Here is a 24,870-nt window from a genome sequence, read left to right as displayed (position 1 = left end):
GGAGGCTTTGGCAGTAAAAACAACAACAACAACAACGATGCCCTGTTCTTGCGGAGCTTCTATTCTAGTGGTTGGGGAGGGAGAATTCAACAACAGCGAGAGCAGCAGCAAAAGTCAGGTGGTGGTACGTGCAAAGAAGAAAATTAAAGTAGAGAAGGGGGAGTAGAGAGCAAAGGGGTGCTATTTCATGCACAGAGGTCAGAGCCATGTAGATATGAAGGAGATAAGATTGAAAGCAGAGAGAAGAGCATGTGCAAAGTTACTGAGGTGGGAATTTCTGAAGAGTACTAGGGGCTAATGCAGTGGGGAGGCAGCTGACAAAGGGAGAGATGGTAGGAGATGAGGTCAAAAAAGTGAGGGGAGTCCAAGAAATGGCGAAGTCATGTAGAGATTTTTAAAGCCATGGCAAGGAGTTTTAATATTATATGAAATGAAATGGAGATGCATCAAAGGATTTTAAGCAGAGCAATGATCAGCTCTGACCTAGGCTTTAATAGGATCATTCTCTATGTTAGCACAAGTTCATGTGCCCAATGCACAGTGAGGCCAGACAAACTGAAATGTCAGAGTTTGGAGCAAGAGAAAGGTTTATTGCAGGGCCATGCAAGGAGCCGGCTGGCTCTTGCTCTAAAAAATCCGAGCTCCCTGAAGGGTTTCAGCAAAGCATTTTTAAAAGCCAGGTGAGGGATGGGAGTCGCAGGGTATGTGATCAGCTCATGCACAGTTCTCTGATTGGCTGATGGTGACGAAACAGAGCAGTGTCACAGGGGTTAACATTATCAGTCCTTAGGCTCCAGGAGGCCTGGGGCTGTGTGCTAAAGGTCATCAAGTAGTTAACATCTTCCATTTGGTGGGGGGTTTTCACATCTGTAAAACAACTCTGGAAATGTGCATCAAATACTGTTATCTAGGTACTTCAGAGAGGAGCTAAAGCAGAGGATATGGGGGAAGGCCTGTCCCGGGAAGGTCCCATAGGGTCCTACTTGGTTACATCTATGCTGCATTGAGAATAGACATCAGGGCCAACCAGGGAGGCTTGCTAAGGGGCTCCTGCAATAGCGCAGGGGAGAGGTCGTGGTGCCTTGGAGTACAAAGGTGGTGGAGGAGGTGGTGAGAAGTGTCTGGACTCTGGAAATATTCTAAAGGTACAGCCAACATCATTTGTTACAGGACTGACCGTAGGTTATAAGAGAAAGCACTAAAAGATGATTCCAGGATTATTTGTTTCACAGTTCTTCCACATGTCTGAAGAGGTACTAGAAGTTAAATACTCAGGAGAATAATTAAGAGTGAGGTGAAAAATACCTGTGGTTTCTAGGTCTTGTTCATCAGGTGAGTCAGGGCACATCAGACTGAAATAAGAGGATGTGAACACTGCATACCCAGCAGGTAAGGAGCGAGTAGGGGTGAAGGGCATAACCATGTGGGGACCCCATCCTCAAAGACTCCAATGTAATTGGTTCGGTGTTGGACACCGCAGTGAATGGTTAAATAGTTTTACAGGTTAAGCCTAATCTGCAGGCAGGCTTGAGCGTCCCTGTTGAGAAGTTCACTCCCAGGGTGCTGTGCTACCGGTGACTCCCGCACCCCGACGCACACACCCAAGGGCCCTGGAATGTTAGGCTTGACTGAGGGAGGGAGTCCAGGCTTTCTTTGACGAGACACGTCGTTGCACTTGCTGACCTGCGGAGGTCCCAGCACCCTGTGGGCCCCCAGGCTTACAGTGGAGGAAAATTGAGGGTTATGCGAAGCTGTTTATATAAAATACACCTCCCTAAGTCCCGAAGGAACAATTCCTGGCTGATAACAAAAAAACTATAAAAGAGAAATGATGGTTGATTTTAGAAATAATGATTTCGTAGAAGAAATACTGAATGAAATATACCTAATAACATGTCATTTATCCTCGTGAATTAATAATACAAGGAGCATTGGTCTAAAGATACATATAAATCTGCAATAGTGGGGTATAAACTGGTGTTCATACTGTAATAGTAGCTACATAGGATGCTTGCTTAAGGTGATGGTGTTTAACATCAATAAATCAGAGGCTTTATGGGAGGTAAGGTAAAAACCGAGACCGCTGCTAGGAAAAGTAGGGCTCGTCCGGGATTTGAACCCGGGACCTCTCGCACCCTAAGCGAGAATCATACCCCTAGACCAACGAGCCACACGAAATTTGCTTTCATTTCTAAACTTTAGTATAGAAACTTTTCGCCACGTCCACGGTTGTAAACTCTTCTTTTACTAACTGTGGGCATGGATGACACCTAGTGGAGGAACAAATCACTGCACGCTCTCGTCCAAATTCCCGAATGCAGTGCCACACATCTTTTTTAGTAAAAAAGATTCAGGATCAACAATAATTGCGCTGCATGTTTTCGCTTCCGAATGGGCCAAAGATGCTGCGGGAATGATGGCAGGCAATCTCATCAGGGACAGTCACAGGCTGAAGGGTGATCCCGTGGCACTGGGGAGGGGAGAGGACCCGCGTTCCCAACAGGGCGTCTCCCTGACGGGTACCGACCCCTCTGCCCGCTGTCGGCCGGAGAGCTGGGCCCAGGTCCGGAGGCTTCTTCTGGCTTCGGCATATTACTGACCGGTTCCTGGGCTCGGCCAGGCCGGGACGTCTCTGGCCGTGCCTTACATGCTACGGGACTCACCGCCCGGTGAGCTTCCGCGTTTCCTCCGGGAAGATCCAGGCGCCTTCTCTCCGCAGGACCCCAGACTCAGCATCTCAAGTAGCGAAAGCTCTCGCCGTGTGGCGCCCTCCATGGAGAGCCCGCCAGAGGTCCGAGAGGGCCCCGACTCTCCCGGGTGACCGCCTATACCTGGCTCAGGCAGGCGCTCCGTACCCGTTAGAGCTAACAAAGGTTGTCGGGTCTCTCGAGACTCCCTGCGCTTGTGTAAAACGACTCTTTCCATCAATCTCAAGCACTGTGGCTTCAAAGAAGAAAGCAAAACAAATCGGGAAGAAAGGGGGGAAAAAGAGATACGAAGAGCCTCCTAAAAAGATAAATATATGAACCATGTGGCGTGGAGAGAAGGGGAGGAGTGTAGAGTGTACAGGATACGTTTTACAAGCGCTTGTCGCAGGGTAGCGTGGCCGAGCGGTCTAAGGCGCTGGATTAAGGCTCCAGTCTCTTCGGGGGCGTGGGTTCGAATCCCACCGCTGCCAAGCGCTTTTTGTAGCAGTCTGAGTGTCACAGCCACGAATGCGCTGGTCCTGCCACTTAAAGACAGTTTCTCTACTTTCCTCTCTTGTCCGAACGCTTGTCTATACTTAGTAGAGAATCCGGGTTTGCACTGTTTTGCGACTTCTCATGTTTCTGAGTCTTTCATAAGTCAAAGTTCTTTAATGATGCACAATAACACCATCGTTAAGATCACAATAATGCCTTTGAATCCATGGTTTCCCATAGGCAAGGTGCTAGGACTTTAATATAAACCTGTAAGCTTTGCTTTGTCTTTCTTCACTCAGCCAAAGGGCATATTATGAGCACTTTTATTGTTATTGGCACTGCTCTGCTGTTGGGGAGTACAGAAAAAATGAATGAAACACGATGCCTGTCCGCAAGGGAAGCTCACAAAGCACACTGGAAAAGTAAGCCATACTATTTGAAAACAGTCTCGGAACATTGTAAGACACCACCATGCAGCAAACAAAGGCAGTGTAAAGGAAGGCAGTGCAGTGAGGTGGAGAGGGTGGTGTGGGTGTGGAAACGCCGGGCTCCGCTGCGGCTGTTAGACCACCAGAGTCCTATTCTCACACTACTAGCTGTGTGGCCTTAGGCAAATTGCTTATCTTCTGCGTGCCTCAGTTCCTTCATGTGTAATATGGAGATTCCTCATGGAAATATTATAAAACTTAGTTCACTCATGTAAGGTGCTTAGAACAGAGTTCGGCAATCAAAAAATGTTAAGTGTTTTCATTGCTTAAACACATCTTTTGCCACATTTCAGACCACAGGTCTGTCTCTTTCTTTTCTCCCATCTGGGTTGAAATTCCGCTAGAGATTAGATAATAAAAGATCAAATTGTCCACAGAAAGCTACAGTAAAAATGTAGAAATGTGAAAGTCCTGTAATTATCAATATAGATATTTGTCATTCTGATACCCACAGATAAGCAGTTTAGTAGTTTCTTATTGAGGAGAAGCCTGAATTGGATACTTGGGCCAAAGTGGAGAGACAAAGACTGATTTAGGCTCTCCATTTGTATTGTAAACCAAAACCATGGCTCCTGTCCTTTGGGAAGATTCCAATCTGAGTCTACAAAAGCCAAAAATAAATGCTGTTTAATTGTGGCTTCTGGAGGCCAGCAGGTGCGTCCAGGAATATGGTAATATTCATTCATTCATTCATTCATTATTAATCATCTACTATACGTTGTACACAGGGCTAAGTGCTGAGGGCACTGCAGCGAGCATAACAAAATCTTTTCTCTTGTGGAGCTTACATCCTAAGAGGGGAGGAAAGAGAAGAAAAAAAGAAATAATTAAATGTATATAAATGTGTCAAGTAGTGATAAATGCTGTGAAGAAAAATAGATTTGTATAGGGGCTAGTGAGCATTGGGGGCTATTTTGGAAAGAGTGGTCAAGGAAGGTGTCTCTAAAGAGGTGACGTTTGCGCACAGAAGGAATAAGAAAGGAAGGTATACAAATATCTGAGGGAATAATATTCCAGAAAGAGGAAACAGCAAGTGAAAGGTCCATAATAGGAAACAAGGTCCATGTATTTGAGGAATAGTAAGAAGGCCAGTGTAGCCAGAAGAACGAGTGAGAAGGAGGAGGAGGGGGTAGGAGTCGGGATCAGAGGGATAGTCAAGGCCAGAACATGCAAGGGCAAGATCGTGGATTATATTCTATGTGTGAGGAGTTATTGGATGTTTTTGAACTGAAGAGAATTTTTTTTTTTGCTTGTATTTTAATAGGATAATTCTGGCTGCTCTCTAGAGTAAGGAGTAGAGAGGAAGTAAGAAGATGACTTAGAAGGCTATTGTGGGAGTACAGTCAAAAGATGAAGGAGAGTTTGGACTAGGGTACTAGCAGTGAATGCGTTGGGAAATGGATGAAGGTAGACCCAATCGGATTTGTTGGTAGAGTGGATGTAATGTATAGGGGAACTGGATGAATGATGGATCTATTTTCTGAGACATGGATGGAGGTGGAAGGGCAGTTGGAAGAGGAGTGGCAGGAGATCAGGAGTAGTGTTTGAGACGTTAAATTTCAGATACCTACAACTCATTCACGTGGGGCAAGCAGGTGACTATATGTACAAACCTAGGTCAAGGCTTATGATACAAATTTAAGGATCATCAGTATAGAGACGGTATTTAAAGCCAAATGATTGGATGAGTATATGTAGACTGATCCAAAAAAGAAGGACAAGAAGACATTTGTAAATTGAGAGTTTGGGAAAGCAGGGGCCAGCAAAAGAGACTAAAAAGTAGCCTCCTGAAATGAGGAGTATAGTATCCCTATGCTGCTGGGAAGTCAAGTAGGATGAAGAGTGAGAACTAACCTTTAGATTTGGAAACAAAGTCATTAGTGACCTTGACAAGAGTGGTCTCCGTGGAGTGGTGGAGACAAAAGTCTGATTATGATCTTGAAGGACTGGAGATACTATGTTTGTATGCTGATGGGAATGATCTTGCACACTGGGAGAAACAGCTGTTGTGTGTTGGGGTTGTAGAAGGGAATGTTGATTGCAGAAATCAAGCCCTTGAGTAAGGGAGAGCAAAGGGGATTAATCTGATGAGAAAGTGAAGGAGTTGCCTTAAATAGGATGAGCCTTGAAACAGGAGGGAAGACAGAGAATATGAGTGTGGATGTGGGTGAAGTGGCTGCAGGAAGGGGATATAGTTCACTTCTAAAGGAGTTATTCTTTTCTGTAATAGTTACTCACTTAATAAAGAAAGTTGATAAGGATCCACAAAACATTTTTTTAAAATTTAGCCTTTAAAATTTGCCTTTGGGGATTTACATTCCCTCCTTTCTCTGCTGCTCTGCTAGAGTTAACAGAATTCGTTCCCTACTCCACAGGAGTGTTTTTTTAAAAAGAGGCGGAGGTGCGGGGGAGGAGAAAGAAAGAGAGAAAGAAAAGACACGACATATATGATAATACATAAAAACTCTTTTAAAGGATAATTATCACACCCATAAAATGGTGATTATGTTAGTATATTTGAGATCCCAGTTCCCTCGGGGAGGAGGGGCGGGGGGGATGGGGAACAGCCCCCGTATTTAGCACTATTTGAAGTTGCCAAGCAGTTTCCCAAACACTATTTTATTTTACTGAACGGGGTCCCTGGAGGTAGGCAGGGAAAGGGAACGTGTTACCATTTCCATTTCACAGCCGATGCACTGAGAGGTCAAGAGACCTTATCCGCTCTCGGACCTGCCACGTCCGCCTACCAGCCGGGGAAAGTGGGGAATCGCTTCGTCAGACAGAATTCAACAGATAACTTGGAGCTGTCCCTAACTTTGCTCTTTCACATCCTAGGGGGCCTTTGCGCCACTTTTCAAAGCACAGTAAACAAAATACGGAACTTTGCTCTTTCACATCCTAGGGGGCCTTTGCGCAACTTTTCAAAGCAGAGTAAACAAAACGCGGTGACAGACGTATATTAAATAAGTTATTTACTAGAAACAGGAAAACCGGGGCTCGTCCGGGATTTGAACCCGGGACCTCTCGCACCCTAAGCGAGAATCATACCCCTAGACCAACGAGCCACACCGTAACCAAGCTGTAATTCCACCTCAAGGCTCACTCACGTCACTGGGCGTTTCTCAAAGAAATGTGAGTTTGAGAGGCTTCTACTGGAAGGAATGCGTGTTTGTTAACCCAGCTCGCACAAGCCTCACGCCGCCGAGAGGCATTTATCAGCTGCTATGGTGGATCCAGACCGGGAGAGCAGCAGGGAAATCACTATGCGTCCGTTTTGCTTGAACGTCCTCTCAGGCGCTGCCGAGCAGAGGTGAGATCTGCCGAGCACCGCCGCATTGGCACCGTCTTCCGGCCCCTGCCGCTTTGAGGCCTCGGAGGGAAAAAAAAAAAAAAAAATCCAGCAGGCCCCAGCGAGATTTGAACTCGCGACCCCTGGTTTACAAGACCAGTGCTCTAACCCCTGAGCTATGGAGCCCTCGCCCGAAAAGCCGTTCTCTATCTTCCATGTTATACATGTATTCAGTACGCCTAGCATCTGTTAAATGAAATGGAATTTTGACCCAGGCAAAAATACAAGATATTCTACAAAATTGAAAATTTTCCGTGTCCTGTCAACCTCTCGAAAAGGCTCCACTTGGAGCAGAGCCACTACTAGACTGTCTTCTAGTCCCTTATCTTGATACTCTGCTGAGACATCGCCGTCTGCGCCTCTGGTGCCCAGAAAGGATGCATAATACAAGAACTCTAGAAACCTGGGCACACGGGAGACCCACCTGAGAATTAAGAGGCGCATATAGAGGTTATCTGATGGGCAGGGAGGTTATGGTGCACTCCCTTCCCTTAATATAGTGGTAAAATCTGCAGAGAAGGTGAGGAGAGGTTTACCACGCGGTTTTGTCCTTTCTGAACAGAGCCCCAGACCCTTGTTTGTATATTGGAATTAATACCTCTCTCTCAAACAAAGGTCCAGGGTTAGGAGCAAGCAGGAAAAAGAAGTGCTGGGGAGGAAGATTTTAATCCTTCCTTAAAGACATATGGATTTACATATATCTTTGGTTTGAAAATAATACAATTTTTTTTAAAGGATTGTGTTTTCACTTTTTAGAGACCCTGTTTTTGTAAGCTAGTAAACAGGAACTAAAATTTTATTTATTTATTTGTTTGTTTGTTTATTTATTTATTTAAATAGGTACAAAAAATCTTGTACCTATTTCTTACTGCAAATATAGTCATAGACTAGAACACTGGGGAAAAGGCACTGATTCATGCAAGCCCAAGAAGTGAACCACTTCTGTTTAGTAAGGTTTAGATCCTCTGACCACAGGCCTGCTAGTGTACTCACTATTTTTTAATGTCATTTGTCAAAGATCATGAAGTCTGTAAGAAATTTGAAAGCTCATGGTTCATTGTCTCCTTTCATTTTCGTTGCATAAATGTAAAACATGGTGACACTGACCTTACAAATTTATAAGGAAGAAAAATTCCCTATTTAGACAGATAAAGTAAGGCCTTTATGGCAGATAGTCTAGGTTCAGGGATGAGTCATGGGGAGGCATCACACTGTTGTCCTAAGGTGAGATGAAAGTGTACAATTGCCCAGGGCCAAGAATGTAATAGATCTTCTGTGGCTTGACAAGAGCTGCTCCTCCCAACACTGCCTTGGTGTTCAACCTTCAGTCTTTCTACACCAGGCAATATCCTCCACTCCCTCAACCCTCAACCCAAGAGAACTACAAGGCTTTGTTTTAGCTGACTGCTCTGCCTGTGAGAATCAAGAATCAGGTTGCTGTACCTATTTGCCTACACAAGGCATTTTACTGGAGGAAACCTCCAAGGTGCTCAGCATGATAATCTCTTTGAACCTGAAGACAGACATCAGAATTCTTAAGGAAACAGCAGGAATATCAAATCAACACTCTGAATCATGGGCGATGTCTTATGTTGGTGAGTGTTACACTGAGTACGTAGTGTAGTGGTTAGAGAACACCTGGAGCAGTTTTTCAGCCTTGCAGAGTCACAGTGACCTAGTTTTGTAAACGAGGGTTCATTATTATCAATCATCTTTATTATCGTTGCTATTTTTGAAGAGACAGGCCTTCCGCAAAATTGCTAGAGTCAAAACTCTCTCCCCCGCAGCTCTCTCATCCCCTCGCCCTTGCCGTTTCTCCTCCTCTCTTTACTTGTTATTCTCTGGTTGTAGTCTTGGCTCCTCGGACCTTCTCCTAGAATCTGTTTCCTCATCCTCACCTGTCACAATTCAACAAGCTCACTTCTATTCCACCTATCTCCTACTCCTGAAGGCTGTCCAGGACCTTAGGTCAATCTCCCTCTTTCCGCCACCCATTGTCCACCGCTCACTTTGGTTGGCCTGTCTGATTCTAGGAGGTTCCAAGGGTCCTTCCCACTAGTTTATTAGACTCAGAGAGCAACATCAAATATGGGCATGTCCCAGTGTGCTCTGGACATCAGAAGCTCGTCTCTGAAACAACTTGACTCTAGTAGAGATCTTAGGAATGTTTTTCATTACTTTTTTGTTTGTTTGTATTTCTTCCATTTCCCCTCAAATTTTTTTTTTTTTTTTTGCAAAATTTTAATCCTAGAGTGGAAATAAATGAAGCCCAACTAAATGAGAACAAGCAAAGGCTAATCATTCAGAGCTTGCTGTAGCGAGGGAGTCAGCCACCATCACTTGCGTTTTGGCAGAGACTCAAAAGTAGACCCAGGAGTGGAAAAGCGTTATACAGGAAAAAGGGGAAGGCTCAGGTGCCCTGATTGGAGGCTGCTGGCCTAGGGAAGCTGCAGGTGGGTTAACTAGAAGCCAGGTATCCTATGTGATTGGTTAGGGATGCGTATTTGACTTTGTCTGGTTGATCCTAAGTTGGAAGCAGGGACTAGTATCAGGAAGGCTGTCAGTTACTAATCAATTCCTGGCCATTTGGAGCTAACTGTTACAGGGGTTATTGTTTGGCTTCCCGGACTCTTACTAGACATAGTGGTCAGAGTTCCTACAAGTCTGACTTAAAGATGGTAGGCTGGCTTCCTGAGCTGGTAGATAACGGATTGGTTTCCTGAGCTGATTTCTGCAGGCTGTGGGCCAGAGTTCCATTGTTATATATGGTCTGTCCATTTGTATATTCAATCTGCCACTAGAGGAAAGTTGAAAAAAACAGTACAATAATACCTGTATACCCCTAATTTAGAATCACTAATTATTAACATTTGCCACATTTACTACTTGTGTTGCCATAGTGTGTGTGTGTATGCATATTCATTCTTCTAAGTTTATGTTGTATTATTACAAAAGGAGAAGACATTTTCTTTTATTAACGTGTAAGCTCCCAAGAAACAGGGATAATAACCTTGTTTGTTTCATATCTCATATCTATGATCCTTCATACCTAAATACCTCAACAGGCATCTCCCAAAATAAGAATTGAGAATAGAAGCATAACTTCAGTACCATATCACACCTAACAACATTTATAATAACTCTATGTAATCTAACAGTCCCTATTTTCAAATTTCCCCAATTGGTTCCCTCTAATTTTTTTAAAAAAATCTATATTCAAAGTATGTTTCTCACTGTGTTTAGTTTTAATGTTTCTTTAGTCTCTTTAAGTCTAGAAAATTCCCCTTCTCTCAGCCTTTCTTTTTTCATGGCAGTTGTCTTACAGGAGGTCTCACATTCTAGATTTGTCTGATTATTTCCTCATATTAGATTCAATTTAACATTTGATTGTGATTATTTCTTCATGACTGGATTCAGCTTACATATTTTTGTCGGAAACACTACCTCAGAGATTTTTAATACACTGAGGAACCCAATAATTTCCAGGACAGATGTCTAGGCTGTAGGAAAAATTAAATTTTTAATTACCCAAGCAGAAAGAATGAAGTCTAATAGGATTATTTTATCTATTTGCATGAAAATGCATTGTGTACCACTCAAGGAGCTTTTGTTCACAAAAGAGTCCTCCTTTATTTTTTGTTTTTGGAATTTTATTTTATTTATTTTTTTATACAGCAGGTTCTTATTAGTTATCCATTTTATACATATTAGTGTATACATGTCAATCCCAATCGCCCAGTTCATCACACCACCACCCCCTCCCCACCACTTTCCCCTCTTGGTGTCCATACATTTGCTCTCTACATCTGTGAAGAGACCTCCTTGATCTCATTGGGTGAAGACCTTGTAATTTTCAGCTTCATTGACCATAAAGTATCTTAAAAAGTCAAGGATTAATATAGAAAAGTAGGCACAATTACCAGAGTCCAGTCAATTATTCACCTTAGCAACATCCAAGTACATCTGTGGATAGGCAGACTGATTTCTAAGGTACATAGATTATTTATCTAAAATATCAAGGAACATGGCTTTGTAAAACTTTAGCCAAAAAAAAAAAAAAAAAGTTGTACTTGCCTCAATTTGTGCTTTCTTAAATTTATTTTCTTCAGTTTCCACAGACCTCTCACCCTTGGGAAACTGAGGCTGCACTCACTCTGGCAATTCTCAGTCACTACTTGTGTTGCCACCTGACCACTCTGTGTGTGTGTGTGTGTGTGTGTGTGTGTGCATGCATATTCATTCTTCTAGATTTATATTGTATGTATTACAGAAGAAGAAGGAGATATCTTCTTTTATTCAACGGCAAGCTCCCTACAAGCAGGGATATAACCTTGTTTATTTTCTGCACCTCCCCAAACCTGACGAAATGGTGAGTGCAGATTTATCTGGTGGATGTGAAGTGGGTTGTGTGCTACCTTGAAGGGCCAAAAGAAGATCCTATTTCTCAGTTTCAAAATGCCTCTTGGTAGATATTCCCCACTAGCCTAATCCTAAGTGCCTAAATCCATTATAATCACTCTTGTGTGTTCAAGCTGACCAAGATTTGAGCTGTATTGGAGTCAGAAGCTGGGAAAGGTAGTAGAGAAATCAAAGAAGAAAATCAAGTGTACATCAGACTTGATCTTCTTAAACCCAAAGCAGCCAGACTAGTATAATATTTTGCAGGGACTGAGTCAGGGCAGGGGAAGGAGGTTATTGCTACCTGCAGGATGAACAGAAACAAAGAATAAAGTATGTCTCATAAACATCATCTTTCCATTCTGCTGGCCATGCCCTAGTTCAGGGTTGCATTTCTTTTCACCTGAAGCTTGCAGAGGCAGTCAGTCTGGTGAGATTGCTCCCTTTTGTCCCACCTCTTCCATAAACTCCAGTAAACATTGTAAGGACAAATAAAAATTTAAAGTAAGAGGCTTAATTTTCCCTGTTGAAAATAAGGGAAGGGATTTCCTTTCCCTTCTCTCCTTTTTCTTTGAACAGTTACTTTAGAAAATTCATAAGTATAAGTACATTGCAGTACTTTGCATTACTGTAATGGTCAATGTGATGAACATATGAGACCACAATAAAGCTAAGTATTTAAGTAGGGGCTCAATAAATGCTGAAAAGACTATCTGATACATCCATCAAAAGGAACATATTATTTACCAGTATTTAATTTTTAGTAATATTTTTATAGTGCATGCAGAAAAGAGCCAGACCAATACCTGGATGGCTCTCTACTGGAGCTAGGGAGAGAGATTTACAGAGAGACCTCCTATAAGACAACTGCCATGAAAAAAAAGAGGCTGAGAGGAGGGGAATTTTCTAGATTAAAAGAGACTAAAGAAACATTAAAACTAAATGCAATGAGAAACACTGTTTGAATCTAGATTAAAAAAAAAAAATTGGAGGGAGCCAATTGGGGAAATTTGATGACATAGAGTTATTATAAACGTTGTTAGGTGTGATATGGTACTGAAGTTATGTTTCTACTCTTAATTCTTATTTTTAGGAGATGCCTGTTGAGGTATTGCAATGTAGTGCAAGTCTGGTGGAAACTTTCAAATGCCCTAAATTGAGCATAGAACAGTTGAAACATAGAGTACTTGTAAAAATTCTCTAACCTTTGGGGAATTTGTTAAGATGCCAATTCATAGGCCTGAGATTCTGCATTTCTAATCAACTACCAGGAGACGCTGATGCTGCTGGTCCTTAGACTACACTTTGAGCATCAAGACTTTGAGGTAAATTTCCTGCTTTTATATAAATTTTCATCACCTGGATTATTGCCAAGGTATGGATGGCAGGAAATCTAAGGTTAAATTCTCCAGTAATATTGCAGAATGCTAGAGCCTAAAATACTAGTATCCCACACTGAAAACGGAAGGAATAGGCATGTGCCAGACAAACACAGCACATTTTATCTGTATCAGGCATCATTCCAAATGTCTTCAGATAATGGACAATTAAGTATTTGGTAAGGTTGGCACTCCACTAGGAAAGCTGAGACTTCTGGCTTTCAGGTCTCTGTGTAATCCAATGAGTGGTCCACTTCTGTGGGGAATGGATCAAGGATCCTTCCCCCACTGAAGGATCCAGTAAGTTCAAGGCAGGCAGTGAGTGCTCAAGCAACATCAAGGGATTGAATAGGGGAAGCCATGCACACTGGTTAGTAAAGGAAACTCAGCCTGGGATATGAGAGTGTGGTACTTTGTCCTGATAAGAAAGTGCTTTGAAGTCTGTCAGTTTGTGGAGCCTGAACATGCAGTCCCCTGGGATCAAAAGGAGCTCTGCTATAATGACCGGGTTCTTTCTTGTTAGCTGGTTCCTTTTACTGCCTGACCTAGCACTAAAAAAAAAAAAAAAAAAAATCTAGGGCTCAGGTCACTTCCACCTTATGAGAATCTCGTACTTTTTTGAATCCGTATTTTTAAAAAGAAGTCAAAACATTTACAGAAACTGTGGTTTACTGAAATGTGCATGTTTATCAAATTAGCACTAACAGAGACTTAAATATGACTATATAATCTCATTTGATCATCTCAGCAAAAGCCTCAATATGAGGCTTCCAAAGACCAACCCGTAGACCCTGAGTCTCTTGCCTGGTTCAGTACTAGACAAAATAGTTCAATATATATTGATATTTTAAATATCAATACTTGTTCTCTCTCCTCCCATCCACTCCCTACCTCCTTTCAAGGAATAAAGAGCCCCAGGCCTTTTCTGTCTTTCAAATTGATGCTTCCTCATCTTACGCACAAAAGGTGCGTAAGGATTTCTAGGTTCTCTCCAATCTGAGATTAGCATCAGTCTTTCCATTGTTGTGGCGTGTTGCAAAGACTTGCGTGTACTGCTGAAGGCAATAAGCTCATATTCGCTTTTACCTGAGGATTCTCAAAAAGTGTGAAAACACAAAGTGAAGTTTCTCAGAAGTCGTACCCTTCAGCCAAAGGGGCTGGCGATGGCTACTTGAACCCCTCCATCTCCAGTGATGTGGAACATAGAAACCACACCTTGCCCATTCCGCTAGACTAGCTGGCCTTCGCCGCTAACCATCTCCGAGCGTGCGCCTCGCTCCTGACTCCGGTAGCTTCCGGAGAGAAAGAGAACTTAGTTGGAGCCCAAGGGTCGACATCCAGCTCTGCCCCGGGAGCTCAGATTGCCTATCAACTGGGACCAGAGGGAGGGAACGACAGGACGAAACGGAGCGACCAGGTTGGGCATAACCCGGTGTGGGCGGGGGTGAGACGGGGGCGGGGTGGAAGGGACTTGGCTCAGAGGGCAGCCGGGACTGGAGGGGGTGGAGGGTTGATGGGGAGCCCGAGGAGAGCCCGCTTCCGGCCTCGGGCCCTGGGAGCCCCTTCCTAAACCGGCCCCAGTCTTCTCCCACTCGCCACGCCCACTTCCCGGCTTCGGTCCTAAATTCATCCAGTGCTCCCTGAGCCCTCTTTCCAGGCAGCTTTTCTAGTACTTCTTTTCTGTTCGTCGGCCCCCACCCCCTTCCTGGAAGCAAAGACGGGAACTAGCAGGACCTTCGCCCCGTGAAGATCCAGTGAAGAACAATTTTGCCTGTCTCTAAGCACCCCTGACCCCGACCCCTCAAGCCACCACGGGAGGACTTCGGAGAGCCCTTGGGCAAGGGGAGGCAAGAGCAGGGTGTTTTTATGAGTGATCGAGGAGGAGAGTAAGAGTTAGGAAGTTAGGAAACTTTAATTAGACTCCTAAGAGAATTTCTGCATCCAGAGACCCAGACATGGTCAATCAGAAACAGCAAAGAAGAATATATGTAACGTGTAACCCAGGACTTTTAGCGCCTAGTAGAGGTCATTGACAGGTACGAGATCCCAGTTGGGTGCTGAAGATCCCCGGGATCACTTCGGCAACTTTACTTAGCCTTTCCTCTACTCCATTCGAAAGAAACGATATGGAGCCTAGTGGATCCAGGATCCCAGGGAAGCCCGGGACCCACTCCTTTCCAGTATGGGAACGTTCTTGGATGTAACCTCCCTCTGGCAGTCACCCTGGTCCCTACATAAGGGAAATGGTTCAGAGGCTACATGCGCATGGGTCTACCCCAGAGTGCTACTTTCAAGAAAATTAGACCCAACCTCTCCATTCTGACTGAACCTGCAGGGGATGCGACCAAGGATTTTCTTTTTTATCGGTGACAGGCTTACCAGATCTGTCAACGGAAGGGGGCCTCTTACTGGATCTCCGGCCCCATTCGCACTGTGAGTTTCACAGCCACAGACCAACGACCCAACAGCGAGGAGTTCCTTATTCAGTCTTCTGTAATCACTTGCAATAAGTCGCCAGTGAGATGGGTTTTTGTTCTTTGTTTTTTGTTTTTCCCTTTCGGCGTGGAATTGCCTAGGTTAAAGAAAAGGCGGAAGTCTTCAAAGGATATTCACGCTAATATCATTGACCACTTTCTAGCTCACTGCTCAGGCCTGTGAGAATGCGATGATTTCTACTCTCTCTAAGTTTGCTCAGAACCCTAGGGGTTAATGAAAACAGTGAGGAAGATCCGACTAACCATGAAGAAATTTCAGAATGTTGAGCCTGCGGCCTGTAGTAAACAGCTCAGGGATGAAAACTTGCAGCTGCCTATGGTAGTGTGGCCGAGCGGTCTAAGGCGCTGGATTTAGGCTCCAGTCTCTTCGGGGGCGTGGGTTCGAATCCCATCACTGCCAACTGTATTTTAGTCTAGCTGTAAATCCGAAGTAATACAGAACTTCCGATTAAATCCCAGGAGATCCTCTTTCCTCCAGTAAGAATTCCCCCGGACCTTCGATCAGTACCGCCCCCGGAGAAATATCTGTTACCGGATACCAAGTCGGGTTACCTCGGGTTCCTCCCAACACCCGTGCCGAAACTAGCTGTATGCACTCTACTCGGCTTTTCATTGTGTCCAAGTTTTTGTGTTCCCGCAATGGGGAATTCTTTCGGTCCTCCTCTTCTAAAACCCATGCTCACATTGAATCATTCTCATGACCTGGCTTAGGCACCATCCAGTAGGGAAGGCTTCCTAGAAAGTGCCCCGCAGCCTCCATCAGCCCGCCGCCCACACTGGTTTAGGAGCTGCAGCTCTGTGGTCGCGAAGTAACCTGCACAGACCCGATTTTGCTTTTAATCACATTACTTTTGTAATTGAATATGATGAAGGAATGAAGGCAGAAAGCCGCTTCCTACCAGGCTTCCAGCTGTCACTCAGGCATGAGGGTGGAGTAGGGCAGGTAAACGGTTCTTTTGAATTTGACTTTGCAGGTGGGTTTCTGATTCCAAAACACTTCAAAGCTGATTCTTGGCTGACTCCGCGCGTCTGGCCCAGTGGGGTGTGCTGTGAATGTTGGCTTAGCCACTGCTCTGCCCCTTCCAAGTGAATTCACTTATCTTGGAGACTGTCCAGGTCTCTGAGCAACCCAACTGCAATACCTGTGCAGAACCTAACTCAGTGTGGGAAAGAGGAGCCGGTAAACTCAGGGTCTATTTAGTGGTGCCCTACCAGAATGGTTGTCCCACTGCACTTAGCCGTTTCAGCCCGTTACCCCACTGCAGTATTCACAGATTTGGCTGTACAGCTCTCTCAAGGAGGTACGAATTTCCCTGCAGTGCCTTGAGGAATGAATGAAAGGAACAGAGCAGAGAACTAGGACTCTGTGCAGGAACCAAGGTCTAGGGATTTTTTATGACACTTTTTAATTCTGCCTTCCTTTTTATGTCTTTCCCCCTCCTCAATCAAAAGCCTCTCCTGTGTCCTCCCAGACCCACTCCCATTTCACTTTGATGACTCCTCCAGACCAGTTCCTTTCATTTTTTACCCACCTTAGGCCCCTGAGGTCTTCACAAAAACAAAAACCAAAACAAACCTCTAAAACCCATAATTTACATTAGGGTTTATTCTTGGTGTTGCACATTCTATGGGTTTTGACAAATGTATAATTATATATATCCACCATTAAAGTATCATACAAATAGTTTCACTGCCCTAAAAATCCTCAGTGCCTCACCAATGCATCCCTCCCTCCCCTTTAACCTCTGGCAAACACTGATCTTTTATCATCTCCGTAGTTTTGCCTTTTCCAGAATGTCATATATTTGGAATCATACAATATGTAGCCTTTTCAGACTGGCATCTTTCACTTAGTAATACACATTTAAAGTTCCTCCATATCATTTCATGGCTTGATATCTCATTTCTTCCTGGTGCTGAATAATATTTCATTGTATGGATGTACCACAGTTTATTTCTCTATTTGCCTATTGAAGGATATCTTTACTGTTTCCCAGTTTTGGAAGTTATACATACATAAAGCTGCTATAAACATTCATGGGTAGGTTTTTGTGGGGACATAAGGTTTCACCTCATTTGAGTAAGTACCTAGGAATGTGATTGCTGGATTTTATGGTAAGAATATATTCAGTTTTGTAAGAAACTGCCAAAATGTCTTCCATAGTGGCACAGCGTATTTTTAAACTTCATTTTGTAAGGTTAAAACACTGTTTTTAAAAAATTTAATTTAATCTGGGTAAGTATAATAGACTTTTTCTCCTTTTAATTCTTTAAAATGTGTATGACTATTGGAAGCAAAAACTGTAACATTGTCATTGGGGGTATAGTGTTCATTGTATGTATATGTAATATATATGATAACTATAATAAAGTGGGAAGGCTGAAAGTAAAAAAAAAAAACATTTAATTTATATATGTGGCATATTTTGAAGAAAATACCTTAAAGTAAAAAGAACACAATTTACCCACAGATAAACATCTTTTGCCATATTTCCTTTTCTCCAAAAATGAGTGATAAATTTCTAGAAGCAGGAAAAGAATACCTGATCAAACACAATGTCTTTTTAAGGTTCCTGATTTATAATGCCCAACCGTCCTCCAGAAAGTAGTGCCATTCTACAAGAAACTCCTCGTCACTGTATCCTGCCCAGTACTAAATAATAAACACTCTCTAATTTGGTGGTGCAGCAAAATCCCCTAGTTTTAATTAGTATTTCTTCTTATTATTGAAGGAACATTTCCACATGCATATTTGCCTTTTGCATTGCTTATTCTCTACACTGTTTGTTTACATTCCTTTGAAGAACAGATATTTCTACAATATTTCTCTTTAAACCCTGAATTGCCCGGTATAAAATATTCACGGTAAGGGAAAAGTGTAGGGATGGGGTGGGGTTGAGGGATGTTACCCAATATTCAGTCAACTCTAGCTGGTCTTCAAGATTAGGAGATAACATTCAAATCTAAAAGGGGAACCATTAATTTGTATCTGCTCTGTAAATCGAATCACGTATACTGCATGATCACAAAGAGGACACACAAAATTGTTTCATAGTCGGCAAAAAGCTGTTCTTTTGTTGCCTGAAAATAGAGTTAAAGTAAATGTTTTACAGTCGTTGGTTTAGGAGGATAAAACCTGGTGTGCAGCAAAATCTCGCGTACCTCTTTCGAGCCGGAATCGAACCAGCGACCTAAGGATGACAGCAGGTAATTACCTCTACAGTCCTCCGCTCTACCAGCTGAGCTATCGAAGGACACATTTAACAAGAATTAGTGTCAATTATTGAGCATATAGTAACAGCCAGTGCGAGGCCTAGCTTCTTTGTATTTAAAGTTCGGGCTCACGTTCAGGAAGTCTCCAGAGAGTTGAATCTCTGGTGAACCAAATCCAGGGAGCAGCCGGGGGCCGAAGGACGAGGAGTCTGAATCCGAGGAAGTAAGCGATAGGAACAGAACAGGAACCATCCGGATTGGGTGTACCTGCGTAGCTTCTGGACTAGGCTGTCCCAGAGTAATCTGCAAACCATTTCTCCCTCCAGGAGCACAGGAAAAACCGGGGCGCCAGGCAGATTGCAAGTGGGGAAATGCGCAGGACACCACGCTCCAGTGGCAGCCGGGGGATCATGGCCATCAATAGGCCGAGGCTAATTTGCTCTTTTCCGTAAACACAGGTGTGTGTGGACTCCGCCAAGGCCCGGAGTGTTCTCGCAGAGACCTGAGTAATCTAGTTTCTCCACTACTTACTGAATGGTACAAACACCTGGCTTTTCCCCCAGGATCATAGTGCTCCCAATACTATAGTCTTTCGTCCCAAATACTCGGGATCTGATTTTCCCTGAAACATCACACAGTGCTTGCTTGCTTTCAACAGTCAGTGGACGTAAGAAAAGGAGAGAACGCCACCCTCTCTGTGACAAGAGCACGAGCAGGCCCCAGTGAGATTTGAACTCACGACCCCTGGTTTACAAGACCAGTGCTCTAACCCCTGAGCTATGGAGCCTAGCCACGCTCCTACGCCTTGTGTCGAATTCCCGAAGTTTTAAAAGCTGCAGCCAAATGGCATATCTAAACAAAATTTAATAAATACTTAAAAATTAAAAGGAATTTCTTTTGAAGGAAGCGCTTCTTTATATACGAGGAAGAAACGTGTTCTTGACTAGGCCCAAACGGGAATGTAAGTCCCTGGAAGAGCCCTGGTAGCGCCTGCAGTGCATGCTCCTCAGTCTCAGGCCTGACAAGTCACTCAACTTGGGCAACACCAGGGCCACGAGCGGAGCCGTGGGATAAAGTGGGGTAGGTGAGGGTGCCTTACCGAAGAGAAGGATGAGAGAGATGGCATCACGTCACTGTCTCCTATCTGCTTGGATTCTTAAAGTAACTGCTCCAGCTCTCGTAGACTGAGATTAGGGTTTGTTTGTTTGCTTTTAAAAGGAGGCGGCCTTCTCGAAGCCCAGAACTTACCCCTTGGACCCTCAGAATGGAGGGGGCGGGGGGCGAGGCAGTGAGGATGTGAAGGTATCCAGGCGTCGAGGCCGCCCCCTCCCACGACCTTTCAGCGGAGTCAGGTTCGGTCATAGTCAATCTGGGCCTGAGATTCCTCCAGGTTTCCTGAAGCAGAAACTGGCTTTAGAAAAGGAGTAACCTTTCCCTCGGTCCTTTAACACTCTTTGCCAACAGCTCGGAGTCTGAACGGTAGCTGCTTCTCTCTCGGCCTCGGGGCTCTTCTAAATGCCCAACCTGAAGTCCAGAATGAACAGAAAGTGGCGATACTTTGGAGGGCTGGGAAGGGAGCGCTCCCCTTCTTTTCTCTCCCGTCTTAGCCCGCGCAGCGAGCTGGCGCGGATATTTAGCCATTCATTCAACTGTTATTTATCGAGTTTGTCCCCTACGCCAGGAATGTGCTCGGTGCATGGTGAACAGGTGTGACCAAACCAAACAGGCTAGAGCCCAAGAGCGTCGTTCCCCAAGCAGAAGGGACTGCGGCGTAAGGACAACGCTCTCCCTTCCCATTCCACCCACTACCTTCTAGGTGATAGAGAAGCGGGGAGAGCAAGCTTCTCTAGAAGAGGATATTGGAAGTGGGCAACTCTCCCGGACGGTTGCCATGTTCTGTGCGCCCTTGAAGGGTGCCTTAAATCTAGACCTATAGTACAAAGTTCATTAAGTAAAGCTGCAAGGAAACAGCAAGAGCATGTTACAGGGTGTGAGATAGCAGGGCAGGCTAAGACAATGGTTCTAGGATTTGACCTCTGCAGGGGAGTGGTATCGAGTTCCTTCGCTGCCGCACCCTGGGGAGGAGGGTCTTTTGACGAAATCAACGTTTTGGGGTTTTTTTTTGTTGTTGTTGTTGTTTTGTTGTCCTTACTTGTCCTCCATCCCCAGACCACCTGCAATGGTGTTGGTCCTAACCTTGTACGTACTCGGGCCCTCGCGAGAGGGTCCACAGGTGGACTAGCTAGCAGCTCAGCCTGAGTCCCATACTGAACATTCCTACCTCTGGAACGCTGTGGCTCAGGTTCCTCCGAATCTGCACGGTGACGCTCTTGGGGTCTGGAGAAAATCGCTGGACTTAGGAGAGGAATCCAAAACGGCCCTCAAATATTGTGATACAACTAACAGAATGTATGAATATTCCTAAATAAAACGAGGGCTTTCCGCGGGCGGCTCGTTGGTCTAGTGGTATGATTCTCGCTTTGGGTGCGAGAGGTCCCGGGTTCAAATCCCGGACGAGCCCTCCCTTTTCTCTTTTTCCCCCTCCCTCTTTAGAGCTAAATGAAGCCAACACCGCCCAGCCTAGATCCACCTAGACGAAGTCCCTTTCAACCTCGACCTGATTCGAGATTAGCTTGTGAGCAAGTTGGCCACTTCTGTCGACCAATTCAGGGACAACGAAGATGCTACCGTGGGCCAAGGGCTTCGTTGTATAGATAGGGGCCCCTCGTCCCGCTATGACAGGCTTTTTTGTCAGGAATATCTTGCTCAGGCAGGTCTCACGCCGGCACTTCGCGCGGAGAAAAACTAGTGCAGTTCTCACTAGGGCATTTCACACGGAAGAGAGTGGTACCTGGAGGTGTGTTGGGGTCGCAGCGCCATACAGAACCCTCTTCCTGAGGCCCTAGTCCGTCTACCCCAGAGTCGCAAGTGCTGTGGCAGTCTTCCTAATGCTAAATAGGGGCCCCGGGAACCCTCGGGCTCAAAGGGTGCAGATATTCATTCCGTCCAAAGGGAGTACAGTTGAATTATTTTCAGGCTTTACTTTCCAAAACGCGGTATAACATAGTGACATTCGTCTTGCCATTTCTGGCAAGAATCCACCCGGCTCTTTAGCGCTCTTTGATTGCTCACTTGGAAAACCAGCAGGCTATAGTGTGAGGTGTCTACCTGTCACCTTAGAGTGTGGTGGATCTTGGTTTGTCGAAGTTGCCCAAACTTAGAAACTACTGGTACGATAGGCCTTCAAACTTGCTAGTCTTCCTAAACTGCTTGTACAAGGGGATCCTTGACAGGATTTCTGTCTGACCTGATCATATTTGCCCTTTGCAAGGTTCGTCTCTTGGAAAAGGTACGTAGACAGGCAAGAATAAAGAGGTTTGTGATTGGTAATTGGAGGGAGGGGAGAGAGTACAATCTGCCGGGACATCCTGACTTCTAGGTTGGTGGTCTCCTGAGAAAGGTGTTATATCTAGCCTGGGTTTTGATGTATTTGCTGAATGATTACTGGTGGAGATGAACAGAAGGAAGTTGGATATAAAGTCCTGAGATTCAAGAGAAAGATCCAAATCAGAGAAAGGAATTTTAGGAATAAAAAACACAGGGCAGTGGTGAACACTGGTTTTGGAAAGAACCCACAGGGAAGAGCATTCATAGAGAGAGGAAGAATTTAAAGACAGGCCCTGGTGATCACTAGTGTTTAAAATTTTGATGGCTGATTTGGTTACTCAGGGGCTGTTGACAATCTTTACCAGCATTTAAAGCAGAAAGTTTAGGGAAGATGATAGCATTGGATGGGTTGAAGAATGAGGGGAAGGTGTGGAAACTAAGTAAATCATTCTTCTTAGGATCTTGACTGTGAAGGGGAGGACCTAGCCGGTTCACACGTCTGGCTTGGAAGTCTCAGGGTAGCTCCACAATTATTCTGTGGGGCCTTTCTTTCCCTGCCCTGAAACCTGAGCAAAGGTGTGTTGGGTTGCCAAGAGTGCACTCCTTGGCCTTGGTATGTTCTGACTCTTAAGGGATTTTATCACCAGCACAGATGAAAATGGCAGCATTACTCCTCCCGTCACCATGGTAAGAGGCAGAAATACTGGCTACAATCAAGACAGAGGGAATTCTGCAGCACTTGAAAAAAAAGCAAATTAAAGAATAGCTCATGGGGAACTTGTTGGAAGCTGAGAACTTGTTTGTTGGGGCTGAGAACTACCAGTTCATCCTCATAGACTGGGGAATGTCAGGGGTCACAGAGAAGGTCTGGATCTGGGAAAACCTGCCAAAGTCCTTACTGCCAAAATCCTTTCTGTATTCAGATCTTGAAATGTTTCCTATATCTGCAATGCATTAAAAAAAAAAAAAAAAGGGAACCCAAGGGAGATATCCATATGCAAAGTTTCGCAAAATCATGGTTTTCCTGGAACAAGGATCTTTAAGGAGGGACTTGACTGTGTATAGCTACTGAACTTATCTGCTCCAAGGCCCACTCAGGAGCTCAGCCAGTAGAGTCAGGGCCTGTACAATCTTAGCTCGAGCTGCTAAACTGTCTTCCTCACCTTCTGAGCAATAACTATGGTACTTCTCAGCCAATGTGGGCCTTTAGTATGCTATTATCAACATGACCCCCTTTGAATTACACAAAAGTGTCCCCAGGAAATCACTATAGAGCATGACTGTTTGACACTTTTTCATCCCTTATGTCATTTGTCCCTTCAAGAAACAAAAAGGTAATGAGTCTTTGCTATGTTCTAGATTTCCAGGTACTCTTCTAGATGGCATGGAAACAAACTCAGGTATGACCCAGTCTCTGTCTTCAAGGGGTTTGCAAAATAATGGGAAACAGGAGAAATGCTGCAGCTTATTAGTATTGCAAAAGAAATTATATCATTTAGGATTCAACCAAAGAGGAACCACTATAAGTGATGAAGAATAAGAGGTTTATTATAATTCTGGGAATTGATGAAGAAGTTTATATGTAAGGCTCTTGCCTCTACGTCTAGTGTTGGGCCTGAATCTCTGTAACTCAGCAGATGAGCAGTTGAGAAGGAGAAGTGGGCATGAAGTGAGGAGAATCAGTGCAAACCGACACCATGAAATCCACGAAGACAAACTGAAATCAAAAGGGCAGACTGGAACCTACAACTGTCTCTCACTGTCTCCAACCTTGTTGATGTGGGAGACCTGCAGGAGAAGCTGGCTCCCTTCATTATGGAGATACCCATGTACTTGGCCTAGGAGTTGGAGGAGCTGAAGGAGGAGATTCATTTATGCCAGGGGAGTTGTGGGTCCAACTGAAGCCCCATGCCAACAAGTGAACAAGCAGGCCAGCAACAATAAGTGCAAGCTGCAACAGAGCCTGGCATCCTATGCCAACCTTCAGAACACTGTGGCTGCCGTGTGTGACATTTTCACCTTCCAAATCTCACTACAAATTTCACCATATCCATATAGAAAATTTAGATCCATACAGAAAAGAAAATTTTCCATAATGTAGTTCTAGCTTAGATAAACTGACACAGTACAAAGTCAACCTTATTGGGCACCTTCTAAGTACCAGGCTCTGTTCTATGTGTTTGGAACACATTCTTATTTTCAGCTTCCTCTTATTTTGTGATCTCTGGAAATAATCTTTTTTTCCTTGACAGCTTAGCTAATATTTAATGGCTTTATTAAAGAGGATACACCTGCAAAACAAAACAAAAATAAAACAAAGCACACACACAAAGAAAGAGCAATTGGAAAGGTAGAGACAAAATCAGGCAAGTGTGGTCCCAGGGAAATCAAAGAATAAGACTAATTTAAATAAGAAGCCAAGATTATCCGTGCCAAGTACTGCTGAGATTAAAGTGAAGAGTAAAAATAAATTTATGGCACAGAAATTTATAAAATAAGACTGAAAAAAATACATTCACAGATTGCTCCCTAGTACAATTTTTATTGTGATATTTCTATTCCTAATCACATTCACTTACCTAATGTTTGCTCTTGTGCTTTATTAGTAAAATGCCATCTTGTTAGACCCACTTTAAATTTTACAATGATCTCATTACATTTTTGACCCACAGTCAGAGAGAGAGAGAGAGAGAGAGAGAGTGAGAGACATCCCTATCTCCCCCACCCTCTCTGTCTCACCCAAAAGAGTCTGTGAGTTCCTTGATGGCGGGGATCATGTATTTGTATCTCTGCATACCAACTTAGTTCCCAGAACATGGTACTCAATAAATTTTTATTGAATTAAATTGAGTCCAAAGTAATTTCCCACTATAAAATAATTTTGAAAATAGATGGTTTAACATGCTTTATTACTAAAATTTGGTGATGATTCCTTCCAGAAATGCTATAAACTGCTATATGATTTCCTCTCTTTGGCCA

The 24,870-nt window shown here is 44.1% G+C and overlaps 8 non-coding genes across 8 annotated transcripts; 3 read left to right on the top strand and 5 right to left on the bottom strand.

The window, feature by feature from the left end:
* Positions 1-2,098: 2,098 nt before the first annotated feature.
* TRNAP-AGG (transfer RNA proline (anticodon AGG)) lies at positions 2,099-2,170 on the bottom strand. The gene has a single exon. It is a non-coding gene; the product is annotated as a tRNA-Pro (tRNA).
* A 926-nt stretch (positions 2,171-3,096) lies between these two features.
* TRNAL-AAG (transfer RNA leucine (anticodon AAG)) lies at positions 3,097-3,178 on the top strand. Its single transcript has one exon. It is a non-coding gene; the product is annotated as a tRNA-Leu (tRNA).
* Positions 3,179-6,663: 3,485 nt separating this feature from the next.
* TRNAP-AGG (transfer RNA proline (anticodon AGG)) lies at positions 6,664-6,735 on the bottom strand. Its single transcript has one exon. It is a non-coding gene; the product is annotated as a tRNA-Pro (tRNA).
* Positions 6,736-7,072: 337 nt separating this feature from the next.
* Positions 7,073-7,145, bottom strand: TRNAT-UGU (transfer RNA threonine (anticodon UGU)). The gene has a single exon. It is a non-coding gene; the product is annotated as a tRNA-Thr (tRNA).
* An 8,464-nt stretch (positions 7,146-15,609) lies between these two features.
* Positions 15,610-15,691, top strand: TRNAL-UAG (transfer RNA leucine (anticodon UAG)). The gene has a single exon. It is a non-coding gene; the product is annotated as a tRNA-Leu (tRNA).
* A 2,763-nt stretch (positions 15,692-18,454) lies between these two features.
* On the bottom strand, positions 18,455-18,545 carry TRNAY-GUA (transfer RNA tyrosine (anticodon GUA)). The gene is given in 2 exon segments: positions 18,455-18,490; positions 18,509-18,545. It is a non-coding gene; the product is annotated as a tRNA-Tyr (tRNA).
* Positions 18,546-19,218: 673 nt separating this feature from the next.
* TRNAT-UGU (transfer RNA threonine (anticodon UGU)) lies at positions 19,219-19,291 on the bottom strand. The gene has a single exon. It is a non-coding gene; the product is annotated as a tRNA-Thr (tRNA).
* Positions 19,292-20,953: 1,662 nt separating this feature from the next.
* On the top strand, positions 20,954-21,025 carry TRNAP-UGG (transfer RNA proline (anticodon UGG)). The gene has a single exon. It is a non-coding gene; the product is annotated as a tRNA-Pro (tRNA).
* Positions 21,026-24,870: the final 3,845 nt, after the last annotated feature.

The sequence above is a fragment of the Eschrichtius robustus genome, chromosome 1 (assembly GCF_028021215.1).
Source record: "Eschrichtius robustus isolate mEscRob2 chromosome 1, mEscRob2.pri, whole genome shotgun sequence".
In the NCBI taxonomy this organism is placed as follows: domain Eukaryota; kingdom Metazoa; phylum Chordata; class Mammalia; order Artiodactyla; family Eschrichtiidae; genus Eschrichtius; species Eschrichtius robustus.
This window is presented reverse-complemented; position numbering and strand designations above follow the sequence as displayed.